The sequence below is a fragment of the Meleagris gallopavo genome, chromosome 2 (genome assembly GCF_905368555.1).
Source record: "Meleagris gallopavo chromosome 2, MGAL_WU_HG_1.1, whole genome shotgun sequence".
In the NCBI taxonomy this organism is placed as follows: Eukaryota; Metazoa; Chordata; class Aves; order Galliformes; family Phasianidae; genus Meleagris; species Meleagris gallopavo.
Window position 1 is genome coordinate 106,765,104 of NC_139405.1, and position 12,273 is coordinate 106,777,376.

The following is a 12,273-nucleotide window of genomic DNA, read 5'->3' on the forward strand; positions in this document are numbered from 1 at the left end:
TTTATGGGACAGGCGAGGAGTGGCCTCTCCATTGCCTCATCTTCCATTTAACAACAGTAAAAGTCAGGAGTTAGAGTGGAAAGGAAGACTTTGAAGGATACATAGGAGCTTGACTGAGATCTAGTGTAGGCATCACCTCTAGTTGTCATTTTCTCCCTGCAGCTTCTAAGCTGAGGGAGGAAACATGCACTGAGAGCTCTACAGAACTTCCCTAACAGTAGTTTATTCTTGATTTCTCACCATGCATGGCTACATGAGATTAAAGACTCCAAAGTCTTAAGAGATCAAGAGTCCTTCAGGTGCAAAGTGAATTGTGTTTGAGATGTGAGCAATGCAAAGCCAGGAAAAGAACAGATGTCAGTATTCATATCCCCACACTAAAAAAATAGGGTCATTTTCTGCTACTGTGTTTCTCTGCTCAAATAGTCTCCATAACTTAAGAGTTAAACCTGTAGAAAAAAGGCACAATGAAATAACTAACAATGTTTGACCTTCCTGAATTACATCTAGGAGACCACAAGGTTTAGGTCAGATGCAGAAGCCTTCATTTTGATTCAGACCGAAATTTTGCAAAGCGTCTTCGTGTCTGAGGAACATAAATGTCATTGGTTTCATGGTCTATATTGGTATATTATCTAGTGCTGAAGTACAAGCACAGGAATTCAGTGGTTTCTGCTGTGTTGAGCACTGTTGATGGCCCAGTTTTCACCTGTGTCAGCTAGCAGCGATCCTAGCAGTTCCCAAGCTCAGTTTGGGAATCGGCACATCCAGCAGCCATTCCTAGGAAGGAGATTGAACATGACCATCTATTTAAGAAGATGAGCGAATTGAACAGTCATTCCTTTTCCCCATTGGTTTGAGGACAAGAACACTGGCCCTGGCACTATTTAGTGAACTAGAAGTGATACAGACAATGAAACTTGGACTCCTGGATGCCAAATCCTCTGAGGAGTATGACAGCAAGGAATATAAGCTGTAGTGACTGAAGCTAGCTGGCTCCAGTACTGCCTATAGCAGCACGGCCAGCCAAATGATGCAACTAGCCTTGAAGTTGTACAACTACATGGGCATGGATTTGCTGAATTACTAGGTCTGCCTGCTAGCAGTACCACTCATAGCCAGGTTAAAATTAGTTGTGAGCAGTGTAGACATGTCCTTAAGCTTCTACATAGATCAAGTTTGTTGAGGGCATTTTGGGGGGCCAGAATTACGACACTTTCCCACGGAAAATCAGCATCTGAAGACCTTTCAAAACTTCAGCCATAATGAAACATAGAATCATAGAACCCAAGGTTGGAAAGGACCTACAAGATCTAGCCCAACCACCCTCCCATCACCATTGCTATCACAAGCACTAAACCAGATCTTGTAGCTCCTCATCCAGATGCTCCTTGAGCACTGCCAGGGACGGCGACTCCACCACCTCCCTGGGCAGCCATTCCAGTGCCTGACCACTTTCTGAGAGAAAAAGCTTTTCCTTGTGTCTAACCTAAACCTCCTCTGGTAACAACAGCCCTGACATTGTAGAATATAAGATGTTTTCCTGGATACCTTCTTAAAATAAACTGACAGAATGCTGCTTAAGTTTTGAGTATTAAGCTTAGAGAGTAAGAAGGTAATGCATGATTTGGGCTCTTCAGTTCCTTGGAACAGGGTATTCAGGATATCTACAGTATCTCTAGGCTGTCCTACATGGGAGAAAGGCACCTGGTCACAGTCTTGCTGTTTACAAATATACTGAACTCATTGCTACACAGCATCAATAGAGTAAAGACAAGGATGAGAGATTTGTGCATGCAGAGAGACTGCTGCATGAGCTGTAATAATGCAGATATAAACAAAAAAGCCCACTGTTTTTGGAAAGTCTTTGTGCCTGCTTTGCACCATGCAAAGTTCTGTATAACCCAGCCAGTCCACTCTGTCTACGGTGAGTCCAATAGGCTCAGAGTGTTGGCTTTGTCATGATTGATCCAATGCAACCATTTCTACATCTTTATCATTAATTTTAATGCCATTACTGAGGATCTTATTATGAATCACTGAGAGCAGGGAGGAGACTTTTGTCACAGATGTGAAGTCTAGATTGCCCATGCATATTCATTTTCACTCCTTGTAGTAGATTTTTGTCCATTGTTATGTAATTCTTTGTCCATGGCACTAAATCCAAAGTATTTTCCACCAGTTGAGAATGGGTAGCAATTATCAAGCCTGTTTGGGTTGCAATGATTTGCCAGATCCCTTTGAGAAGACCTTTTAGGACAGTACAAATACTACTTTGTTTGGGAGGAGGCCACATTCAGATAGCTGATTTTTGAGGAAGCACATGCAGGATGTATCTTTGCTGTCATATAGGCATGAATTCAGGAATTTGTAGCATTTTAAATAATTGCAGATCTCTCAGTGATTTCCACTGCCACAGAGAATCCTGTAGAATGAATTCACACTGCCTGACTATAGATAGCTTTGTGAATTAAGTCAAATTCAAGTAAAATGCAGATACAGAAAGTAATATTTGATTCCTTGCAGTAGCTGGAAGCAGAGGACACTGGCAATGTCTCCTTGAAACCACACACTTCCTTACATTCCATAGCAGCCTAATCCATATGGGGATATAAAGAAGCATGTCATCTCATAAGAGAAGTCTGGATCGTGACCTCTGGGCACTCCTGGAGAGGCAGCATTTCTCCTCAGCTGTGTTTCAGAGCTGGTGATCTGTTTTCTCCTTGAGAAAGCAGCAGGAACACCAAAATATTATTATTATTGCTGCAGATGTCCTGATCAGGAAGAGTAGTTGCTCATCCAACCACAATGGATGGAGAGCTACCTAGCCAAGCTGGCAACCCAGTATAAACAAGACAGCATCTCACTGGAGCCTGGTCTGGTTCTTAAGAAAAGAGATTTTAAGCCGCAGAGTTACAGAATCATTTTGGTTAGGGACTTTTGGAGGCCTCTTGTCCATCTCTTTGCTCAAAGTAGGGTCAAGCTTGGGTCAATTGGCCAGCACCATATCTGGCACCACTGTCCCTCCCTTTCCACTCTTCTACTGAGCACTTGGTTTGGGGTTGTTGCACGTTCTTGATGGGGCAGGTACGCTCAGGGATGCTGGAGATTCCTAAGGGACCTACGGCCATGTTTGGGAAAAAACTGGTTGGAGTCAATTTGTCCAAGTACCAGATTCACAAGGATGATGTCCTAAGAGCTGGAAACGTCTCTGAAGATGGAGATGAGAAGGGAAGTTAACCTAACGTTTTGCAACCAGTCCATACAAGAACATAATACAGGTAAAGAAAATAAGATTTCTCCCATGTCTTCTCTTCTTCATGGAACAGGCTGCTCAGGCATGGAACATGGAGATATTAAAGGACCATCTGGACTTGGTCCTCTAGGTAGCCTTGCTTGAGCAGGGGTTGGACGAGGTGGACCGAGAGGTCCCATTCCATCATTCTGTGTGATTCTTTCTAGCCAAAAGACTAAGGAACAATCCCAGCTGATGAAAGGCTCACATCAGCCGCTCTCCATGGGGTTCTCCATCCTACCCTGTGCCAGCGCATTCCACTGCATAATGCCACTTGAGAAACTTTCTGTTTTGCAACTTCCCCCAATATTTGACATTTCTGATTTTTCATGCCTCAAACTCAGGCAGTTTGGTTTTTCTTCCCACCAATTTTTATCTCCGCCCTCAGAAATTATGTGTTGTTACACAATTTATGGCTACAGAAGGGTTTAGGATGGAAGTCCATCGCATGGCATTGCTCATCCTCATCCTCACTTGGAGTTGAGCTGGTTACTGGATTTGCACTTTTTAAAAAATTAACAAACATAAAAACTTAACGTGGTAGATAGGACCAACCCTTTTTTATTTCTGTGCTACATTTGGGGCTGCAAACATGATGGAATAGGATCTACTGCAACAGTCCTATGTTCTAAGAGATTTTCTCCTTTAGACAAAAAATAGTGTGATTGACAAGTAAATTTGTTTTAGGGTAGCAAAGTGATGCCTTTGACCCCAGATTGCTTCCTTCTCATTCATTTGCACAAAAGTTTATGAATTCAAATTTGCCCCAGTACGTGTCAGAGAGGGAAACTGAGGCATGGCAGAAGGGTGAACATGTGTGCCATTATGGATTGGAGTGGGAGGCCAGATGCTGAAGGTGAGGGTAGGAAGAAGGATTTGCATTTCTATGGGCTGTAATGTAAAATGGAAATTTGCTAGCTAGGAAATACAGAAGGAAATCAACAAAGTCCAGAATTTTACTCCAAAATTCAATCTGTGGAAACAGCACTATAGAAAAAGAGGGAGTAAAGAAAACTGAGGAAAATTCTTATTCATTCATGAGCTGCAGTCATCTTTATCAAACATTTTATTGGGCTCTTGCCCAAGATCACTACTTTCTGAAGTTTTTCCATGCTGCTTTTTTTTTTTTTCTGAACTGAGCTGAAGAGTTTTAAAGGAAAGAGGATGAGAGGTGATGGCCTGAAGTTGTGCCGGGGGAGGTACAGGTTGAATATTAGGGAAAAATAATTCTCATAAAGAGCAGTGATGCAGTGGCACAGCTGCAAGGAGGTGGTGGGGTCACCATCCATGGAGGTGTTGCAGAACTGTAGGGATGTGGCACTGAGGGACACAGTGGGCATGGTGGGGTGGGCTGGGGTTGGACTTGGAGATCTAAGTCTACATTTTCATACATGCATTTTCTAGACATTTTTAACATACATGGAAAATATTTTAGAGGATTTTTATCACCGTTGGATGTTAGTATGTTCTTTACATAGGCCTACATCAAATCATTGTACAAATTCTGAGACTAGACAGTGGGTTCAGAGTGATTAGAGATGAAACAAACCTCATCTCTTGGGATATTCTTGATCCCAAGCATGCAGGAGGGCAAATATTCATTTCTTACGTAACATCCTGGTACTCTGTATGGTCTGGGAGTTTACAAACTTATGTAGGTATAAAAAGGCAATCATTAATGGTCTTAAAACCCAACTTGAGGAAGATTTTTGTCAAATTCAATGCCTTGAATGAACTGGATCTGTTCCATTAAAGGCTTGGTAGGATGGACTTCTCACGCTGTTCAAAGATTTTAAAAAATAAAATGAAAAAAACCATGGATTTGGAAATTATAGATATTAGAAAAAGCTAGGGAGCTGAATGGGGCACATGCCTAAATGTGAAAGACTCACAAGAGCAACAATAAAAGCCTGCAGTGATGGGAGACTGCGGGTTTAAATGCATCCATTTAGAGACAAGATCATTCTGACTAGCAGTTGGCAGCTCTGTCTGTGGCAGGGGGGTTGGAACTTTTATGATCCTTGGGGTCCCTTCCAACCCAAGCCATTTGGTGATTCACACTATGATCCTATGACTGTCTAGAAAAACTGTATTCATTGTGAGTGGTAGATATATGCAGATATATGCCAGCAGAACGTGCCTGCTGAGAGTAACCCAATCATCTGAGACATATTCAGAGCCACATCTGTCCCTGCCTGGTGTGAGGAAGAGAATGAGGAAAGAATGGGACAGCTGTCCTCAAAGGATGGCTGCGGCCACCGTCATTCGCCCCTGAGGACAGCAGGGCAGGCGATACTCCCTAAATGGGCTCTCTGACAAGGCCTGGCATTCAGGCTCTCACTCATCTGGGCTCGTTGTCAAGATTTTTTTTTTCAACCCTTGGACTGTGTGAGGCGTGCTTCCCCAGCAGCAGTTGTTCCTAGAAGGATGGAGGCTGCTGAAGGTTTCATTTCTCTGCCTGCGTGGACGCAGGTGGAGAGGTGTGTTGATGTGATTCTATGACTATAGTGCAAAGAATGAGACAGGTTAATAAATCATCTACTTCCATGCACCTCCAAGGGGGGAAAAAGCCATTCTCGTACCCAGATGGGTTGAGATCTCTCCCTAATACTCTGCCCCTCTCTGCAGGAAGGATTTGAGCCCAACCATCTGCACAATAGGAGTTTGCCCTCCTATCTATTTAGACCAAATGGCAACCACTCATCCAGAGCACATTCTTGCCTCTTTTGCATTTTTTCTGTGTGATCACTGGCAAAATCAGTTAACACTTGAGCCTTGGAATCCAAAAATAGGCACCTGAAGATACATCTATGCACATATGTGTGTATTTTAATACCATCCTAACCACAGCATCCAGGAAGCTTAAAACTCAGCAAAGCAGTTTTGCATCTATCTGCAAAATATTGCCCATGTTTGGCCAGAGACTGTATTTAGGCACTTGGGTTTTGGAGGTGGTTTGTATGCCTGGCTTTTTTTGATCTCTAGTGTTGTTTCACAAGCGTTAGCTCAGACCTTGCAGTTTGTTTCAGAAACCATGCTTCCTCTTCATTGCTTTTTCAGGAAACTACTATCTCTGAAGCCTCAAATCTCGCTGCCTCTTGGCTTTTTTGGGGGTGAGCCGAGCTCCTGTTCTTTCACAGGAACCCCAAAGGCTCAGCTCCTGGGACAGTTGGGGTGTTATCTTTTGATCACCCAGAGCCAATGCTTCTAAAAGCTCTCTACTGCCAGGAACCAAGCCTCTATGAGCACAGAATCACCGAATGGCCAGGGTTGGAAGGGACCTCAAGGATCATGAAGCTCCAACCCCACACCACAGGCAGGGCCACGAACCTCCACATTTGATACCAGCCCAAGCTGCCCAGGGCCCCATCCAACCTGGCCTTGAACACCTCCAGGGATGGACGGGGCATCCACAGCCTCTCTGGGCAGCTGTTCCAGCACCTCACCACTCTCATAGGAAAGAACTTCCCCCTGACATCCAACCTAAATCTTCCCTCCTTCAACTTCAAACCATTTCCCCTTGTCCTGCAGTTATCTGCCCTTTCAAAGAGTTGATTCCCCTCCTGTTTGTAGGCTCCCTTTAGGTACTGAAAGGCTGCAATGAGGTCACCCCGCAGCCTTCTTTTCTCCAGGTGGAACAAGCCCAGCTCCACCACAACACCTAGTCCTAAGAGGTCACATCTTACAAAAGGGAGGCACTAAATAGGGTAGAAAAAGCTATAGAAGGTAACCAAAGAATTGCTGAAGGTTATTTGGAAAGGCTGTGTCAAAGGCAGTACTGCTGTCCATACTACAGATGTCCTTGCTTGGTTTTCTACTACTTCAAACTCAGTATAAAACGGTATTGATGTAATAGTTCTTAGTGTTGTATTTTCTGCTTTATTTGCTTCAGTGCTTTTAAAGTGTTGTCTTGACTCTGGTTTAGCCCTATCAAATTTTGTTTAGCCATTCTGATCCTTTGCAACAGAGCAGAAAGCCTGCTCCTATGCAGAACTTGCTCACTGGTACTTGAGGTGGGGAAACTGAGGCACTGAGGCAAAGAGCTTGTCCTGGGGCAAACAGAAGATCCTGTAGCAATGCCCAATGGTTCAGCACTGTCATCCTTGCCCCTTAGGTTTCCCTTTATCCTCCATATTCTGAATACATGCAAATTTAGAAATTAGTGAAATTTAGGATACCTATCCCTTCAAAAAGATGATTGATAGGATTTTTTTCTTTTTTTTTAAATGAGTGGGGAATTTCTCTTGTCTTCTCATTGCATGTAAGATAGTTTGGCTGGGGATCTTCTGATCACATCACAAACCATTCCCAGCTCACAGCTTTCTCCCAGAATCCAGTAGACATCATGGCAAGCTTTGGGAGGGGGTGTGGAGGATGCAGCCTTCAAGAAAAGGACGGAGCCCTCTCCTCTCATTTCATTTTTGGTGAGTTCCTCCCCATGTGGGGGGGGACGCACTGAGCTGGTAGGAGGTTGAAGCTACCTTGTGCTTTCAACATCTTGAATTGTGCATTCCCAAATAAAACAAATAACACTGTTACCAGGCTGGAAATGTGAGCAACTAGGGGCAAGGACCCATGGAGAGGGGCCAGGAGTGTGTAGAAAAGGGTCTTTCCCTCTCTGTTAACTCCAGAAAAAACCAGCACTGACTCCTTGGGCTCCTTACTCTAGGATTAATCAGCACAAATTTGGACCTTTGTTGCCCAGGAGGTGCCGTGGGTCCCACAGCCTACACTGACCAACCCTACAATTCCTCCTCAGTGGTCCCCATAGTGGTCTGGGGTCACTGACAATTTGCCTTCTAGGCAAAGGCTAACATGTCACCAGACACCAGCTCTTCCAATCAAATCCTTTTTGTTTTGAAGATGTTGCTGAAAATCAAACATGCTTCTTGCTCTTTTCCTGCCCATAGCTATGAATATAGCTACATAGGTATAGGAAAGTGCGACCCACAGCAAAGGAAAGGCAGACATCTGAGGGTGAGGCTGTGTCCAAGCTGCTCTCATGGCCATGGGAAACATCCAGATGGATGTGGTCTGATCTACTGGACCTTAGCAGTGAGTCTGGGGTCCTTTTTGCACCACAAGGACACCTCACCATCCTCTCTTTCTCCATCCTCAGCATCTACTGCCCTGCCCAGAACTCCCAGCACTCCTTTACAATGCATGATGCTGGCATTTGGCAAGGCTTGGCCATTGACACTAGCAATTCTCAAACTCTAGGAGGTACTGCAAAAAGAAAAATAACTCCGACATTACCTTCAGTGAAGCAGCAGGCAGTCCCTTCATCCTCACCTCCTGGGTCCCATATCGCTTCCCTGTGCCACCAGCTGGCATCTTCAGCGTGGTTCGTCCAGTTTTCCCCAAGAAACATGGTCAGAAATGCTGTCCAGAGAATGGCTTACACTTGGGGCTGCTGAAGAGTTTCTTTACAAAGGATGCGACTAAAAAAGTGCTTGGAGCAGCTTAAATGACTGACCCCTCTGCACGTGTGCCACTGAGGATGGGGAGGTGAGCAATTCCCTCTATACCACTGCCTCTATTTTTCCCTTTTCCCTCGTGACACGCATGTCAAATTCCCCACCTCTCACTCAGTTTTATGCTGCCTGGGCTCATTTCCCCTACCTTCCATTAGCATCCTTTCAGCTCCCTGTGAGCCAGCTCGACTACTTAGGGCTCTGCACCCTTGTTGCCATCTCACCAGCCACCATTTGCTCTTCACACACATCCTCCTATCCCCTCCCTGCCCTGCTGCCATCCCCTCTCACACGTTGCCCACACAGTCCCTTTTGTATTGCCCACCCCCAGGCAAGCCCACCCCATGGCCACCTGCCCGTGTCCTTTACAACCCAGGGCTGATCCCGGCCCTCCTGTCTGCCTCAATCACTGCACTGACAGCAGCACGTTGAGTGACACTGTTTCAGCTGTCCCGTGCCAGGAGGGCACGTCTTCATTTGATCCCTTTTGACAATGGGTGACTCCGCGCTGCGGCGCGGTCCCGTAAAAAAATAAAAAATAAAATTCTCAGAGAACGCTCTGAGAATAGAGTTGTTTGTTGAGGGAGCATCTGTTTAATATTTTAATGGCCTGTGAGCTGTTGTGGGAGATGGAGAGGGATATAGGGCTGCTCTGAGATCCCGATGGGCTTTTTGGGGTTTGGTATTGGGGGCTGAACCCAAGCAGCCTGACAGCTACCGTGTACAGCAGAGTGAATTGTAGGGCCACCCTCACTGCACTGATTGGAATTGCATGAAGAACTTTGGTTTAGGTTCCATGGGAGACTGATGATAAGGAGCAGGCTGGCAGTTATACTTTTGAATTTGCTGCTTTATACTTAGAGAAAGTTGAGGAGATAAAGAAGGACAAGAGAATTTAAAGAAGGGAAAAAAGAGGAAAAAGGGAAGGGGATAAGGGGATAAGGGGGGAAAGGGATAAGGGGGGAAGAGGAGAAGGAAGGAAGGAAGGAAGGAAGGAAGGAAGGAAGGAAGGAAGGAAGGAAGGAAGGAAGGAAGGAAGGAAGGAAGGAAGGAAAAAGAAAGAAAGAAAGAAAGAAAGAAAGAGAGAAAGAAAGAAAGAGAGAAAGAAAGAGAGAAAGAAAGAAAGAAAGAAAGAGAGAAAGAAAGAAAGAAAGAGAGAAAGAAAGAAAGAAAGAGAGAAAGAAAGAAAGAAAGAAAGAAAGAAAGAAAGAGAGAAAGAAAGAAAGAAAGAAAGAAAGAAAGAACATAGAAAAAAAGAGAAAAAGAGAAAAATAAAAAAGAAAAAATAAAGAAGAAAGATAAATAGAAAAGAGAAAGAAGAAAAAGAAAAAAAGAAAAAATATAAAAGGGGAAGAAGAAAAAAGGGGAAGAAGATGTGAAAGGAAGATAAACCTCTTGCAAAGGTACATGGCTCTGATGGTCCATTAATATCCATTAGGACCACGGCCCTTGTTTCATGGTAAGCAGCTCTAAAAGACAAAAGGACATACTCCTTTTTTTCCCCTGAGTTCACAGTTATGCATAGCTGTGCAACATGGAAACAAAATCATCTTTTCTCTAAACGTTCTTCTTGTGCTTGAAATGTTTTAGGAAGCAGGAAAAAGACAAGTACCTAAAACTTCTCTCTGTGGATTGCATCTGATTGCACATTTATGGTCAGCCTCCTCTCCTCTGGAGTTCCCAGAGTGTGGTTATCTCACTGTGGTACATGCAGTAATAGGAGGTTGACAGTGCAAATCCCATCAGCAAAGGTGTTTATAAATGCTGGAGCTCCCCATGAGTTTTTGAGGACAGCATCCCTGTAGCACCATCACCTTGTAGCCTGTTGGTTGGACTGGATGATCTTGGAGGTCTTTTCCAACCTTGGTGACTATGATTCCATGATTGGGTTCTATGATTCCAAGTACTATCTGTTCCAGATCCAGGGAAGCAGCAGGAAGGTTTTTCTCCTTTTCATCACTGATGTCATAGAAACACAGAATGGTTGGGTTGGAAGGGATCCCAAGGATCATGAAGCTCCAACCCCTCACCACATGCAGGGCAGACAACCTCCACATTTCATACCAGCCCAGGCTGCCCAGGGCCCCATCCAACCTGGCCTTGAACACCTCCAGGGATGGACGGGGCATCCACAGCCTCTCTGGGCAGCTGTTCCAGCACCTCACCACTCTCACAGTAAAGAACTTCCCCCTGACATTCAACCTAAATCTTCCCTTCTTTAGCTTAAAACCATTTCCCCCTGTCCTGCTATTACTTAGCCTTTCAATGGCAATAAGATAGAGAGGAATTAAATCCAGCCAAATAAGATGTACAAATGATCTCGTCCTGGCTTGATTCAGTGGTGTTGGAAAGATCCATTTTCCTTTCTCTACGTTTCCAGGAGGGACTCAAAGAAGATGGAGTAGAGCAGAGCATCTGCTGTCCTGGCTGTGTCTTCCTTCCCGCTGCCTGGGTGAAAGTCCACAGGAACGAGGCACGCTGTGGTGCCTCACACCTGCTTGCATATTTGCGGGGGTGGAAAAGAGCAGATGTCCAGAGCTGCCAGTGCTGGGAGCCCTGCAGGAATGCAGGCTGTGACAGCTGATGGAGCTGGGAGGGCAGGGCTGCTGGGGGATCCTCTCTGCATGCTACCTACAAGGCTTGGTGATGGAGACGGGAGGTGGAAAGTTGGCATGGGCAAGGCTGTTTGAACCTGGAAGGCTTACGGCCTGGATGCAGGAATTAAGTCCTCTTTGCCTGGGGAGCCTTACAGTCTCTGCTTGACACTTAGTGTTGTTTCTGGGTGAGTTGATGTGAAGATCAGGTTGCTGTCCTCTTAAGACATGTACTGGTGTCCAGTGGATTTGGTCAGTGTAATGCCAGCAACCAGAGCTTCAACTCCAACAGTCCCTTGCACCAACAGCAAGCGTAGGAGCAGGCAGTAATTTCCAGAAGGCCAAGAAATAGCCTAGATTGCACACGAAATTCAATTAATCCCCTAGCAAAGTCTTTGAATTATTGCTGGTATTTGGCAACATGTTCATCCTGCATACAGATGAGGCTCCACTGGGTGTTTTTGAACATATAAAAGACTGCAGAGGCTCCCAGTAATCCCCAGCAATGCCAACCACTTGAGCACAGCAAGAGTGACTTCTTTCCTCTATTAGAACCTCCATTGTCTATGGGATCTGGTGTCTTACTTCCTGCTCCACCAGGCTGATATCCCATTGAGATGCCTTTTGGCCCGATTACTCCTCGTGAAATCAAAGTTCAAGCTGACAACAGCGAGTTAGGCAAACACCAATATGTTATCCAGATGTGGTAAAGGACTACAGCAACATAAATAATAATTTAGAAACATCAAGGATGCTGCCTGCGTTTGGTTTTGAATTAATGAGAGGAAAATGGCTCACGAGACATTTATCACCTTCACAAACTCATCATCTGGAAATCCATATTGGTAGGTAAGCCCTGAAGAAGTTGAGTGAATTTCCCTGGGTCCCCTGTACGTCTGGGACAGAGCTA

At 44.9% G+C, this 12,273-nt stretch overlaps 1 protein-coding gene and 1 long non-coding RNA gene across 2 annotated transcripts in view; one reads left to right on the forward strand and one right to left on the reverse strand.

Moving 5' to 3' along the window:
• LOC146545133 (uncharacterized) overlaps positions 1-9,042 on the reverse strand; it is a 12,641-nt gene extending 3,599 nt beyond the window's left edge. The window contains exon 1 of the long non-coding RNA XR_014881711.1: positions 8,552-9,042. This is a non-coding gene — a long non-coding RNA (uncharacterized LOC146545133). The remainder of the gene's footprint in view (positions 1-8,551) is intronic.
• The window catches only part of PKHD1 (PKHD1 ciliary IPT domain containing fibrocystin/polyductin), a 288,369-nt gene that overhangs the window by 21,561 nt on the left and 254,535 nt on the right, over positions 1-12,273 (forward strand). The gene's annotated exons all lie outside the window — the stretch shown is intronic.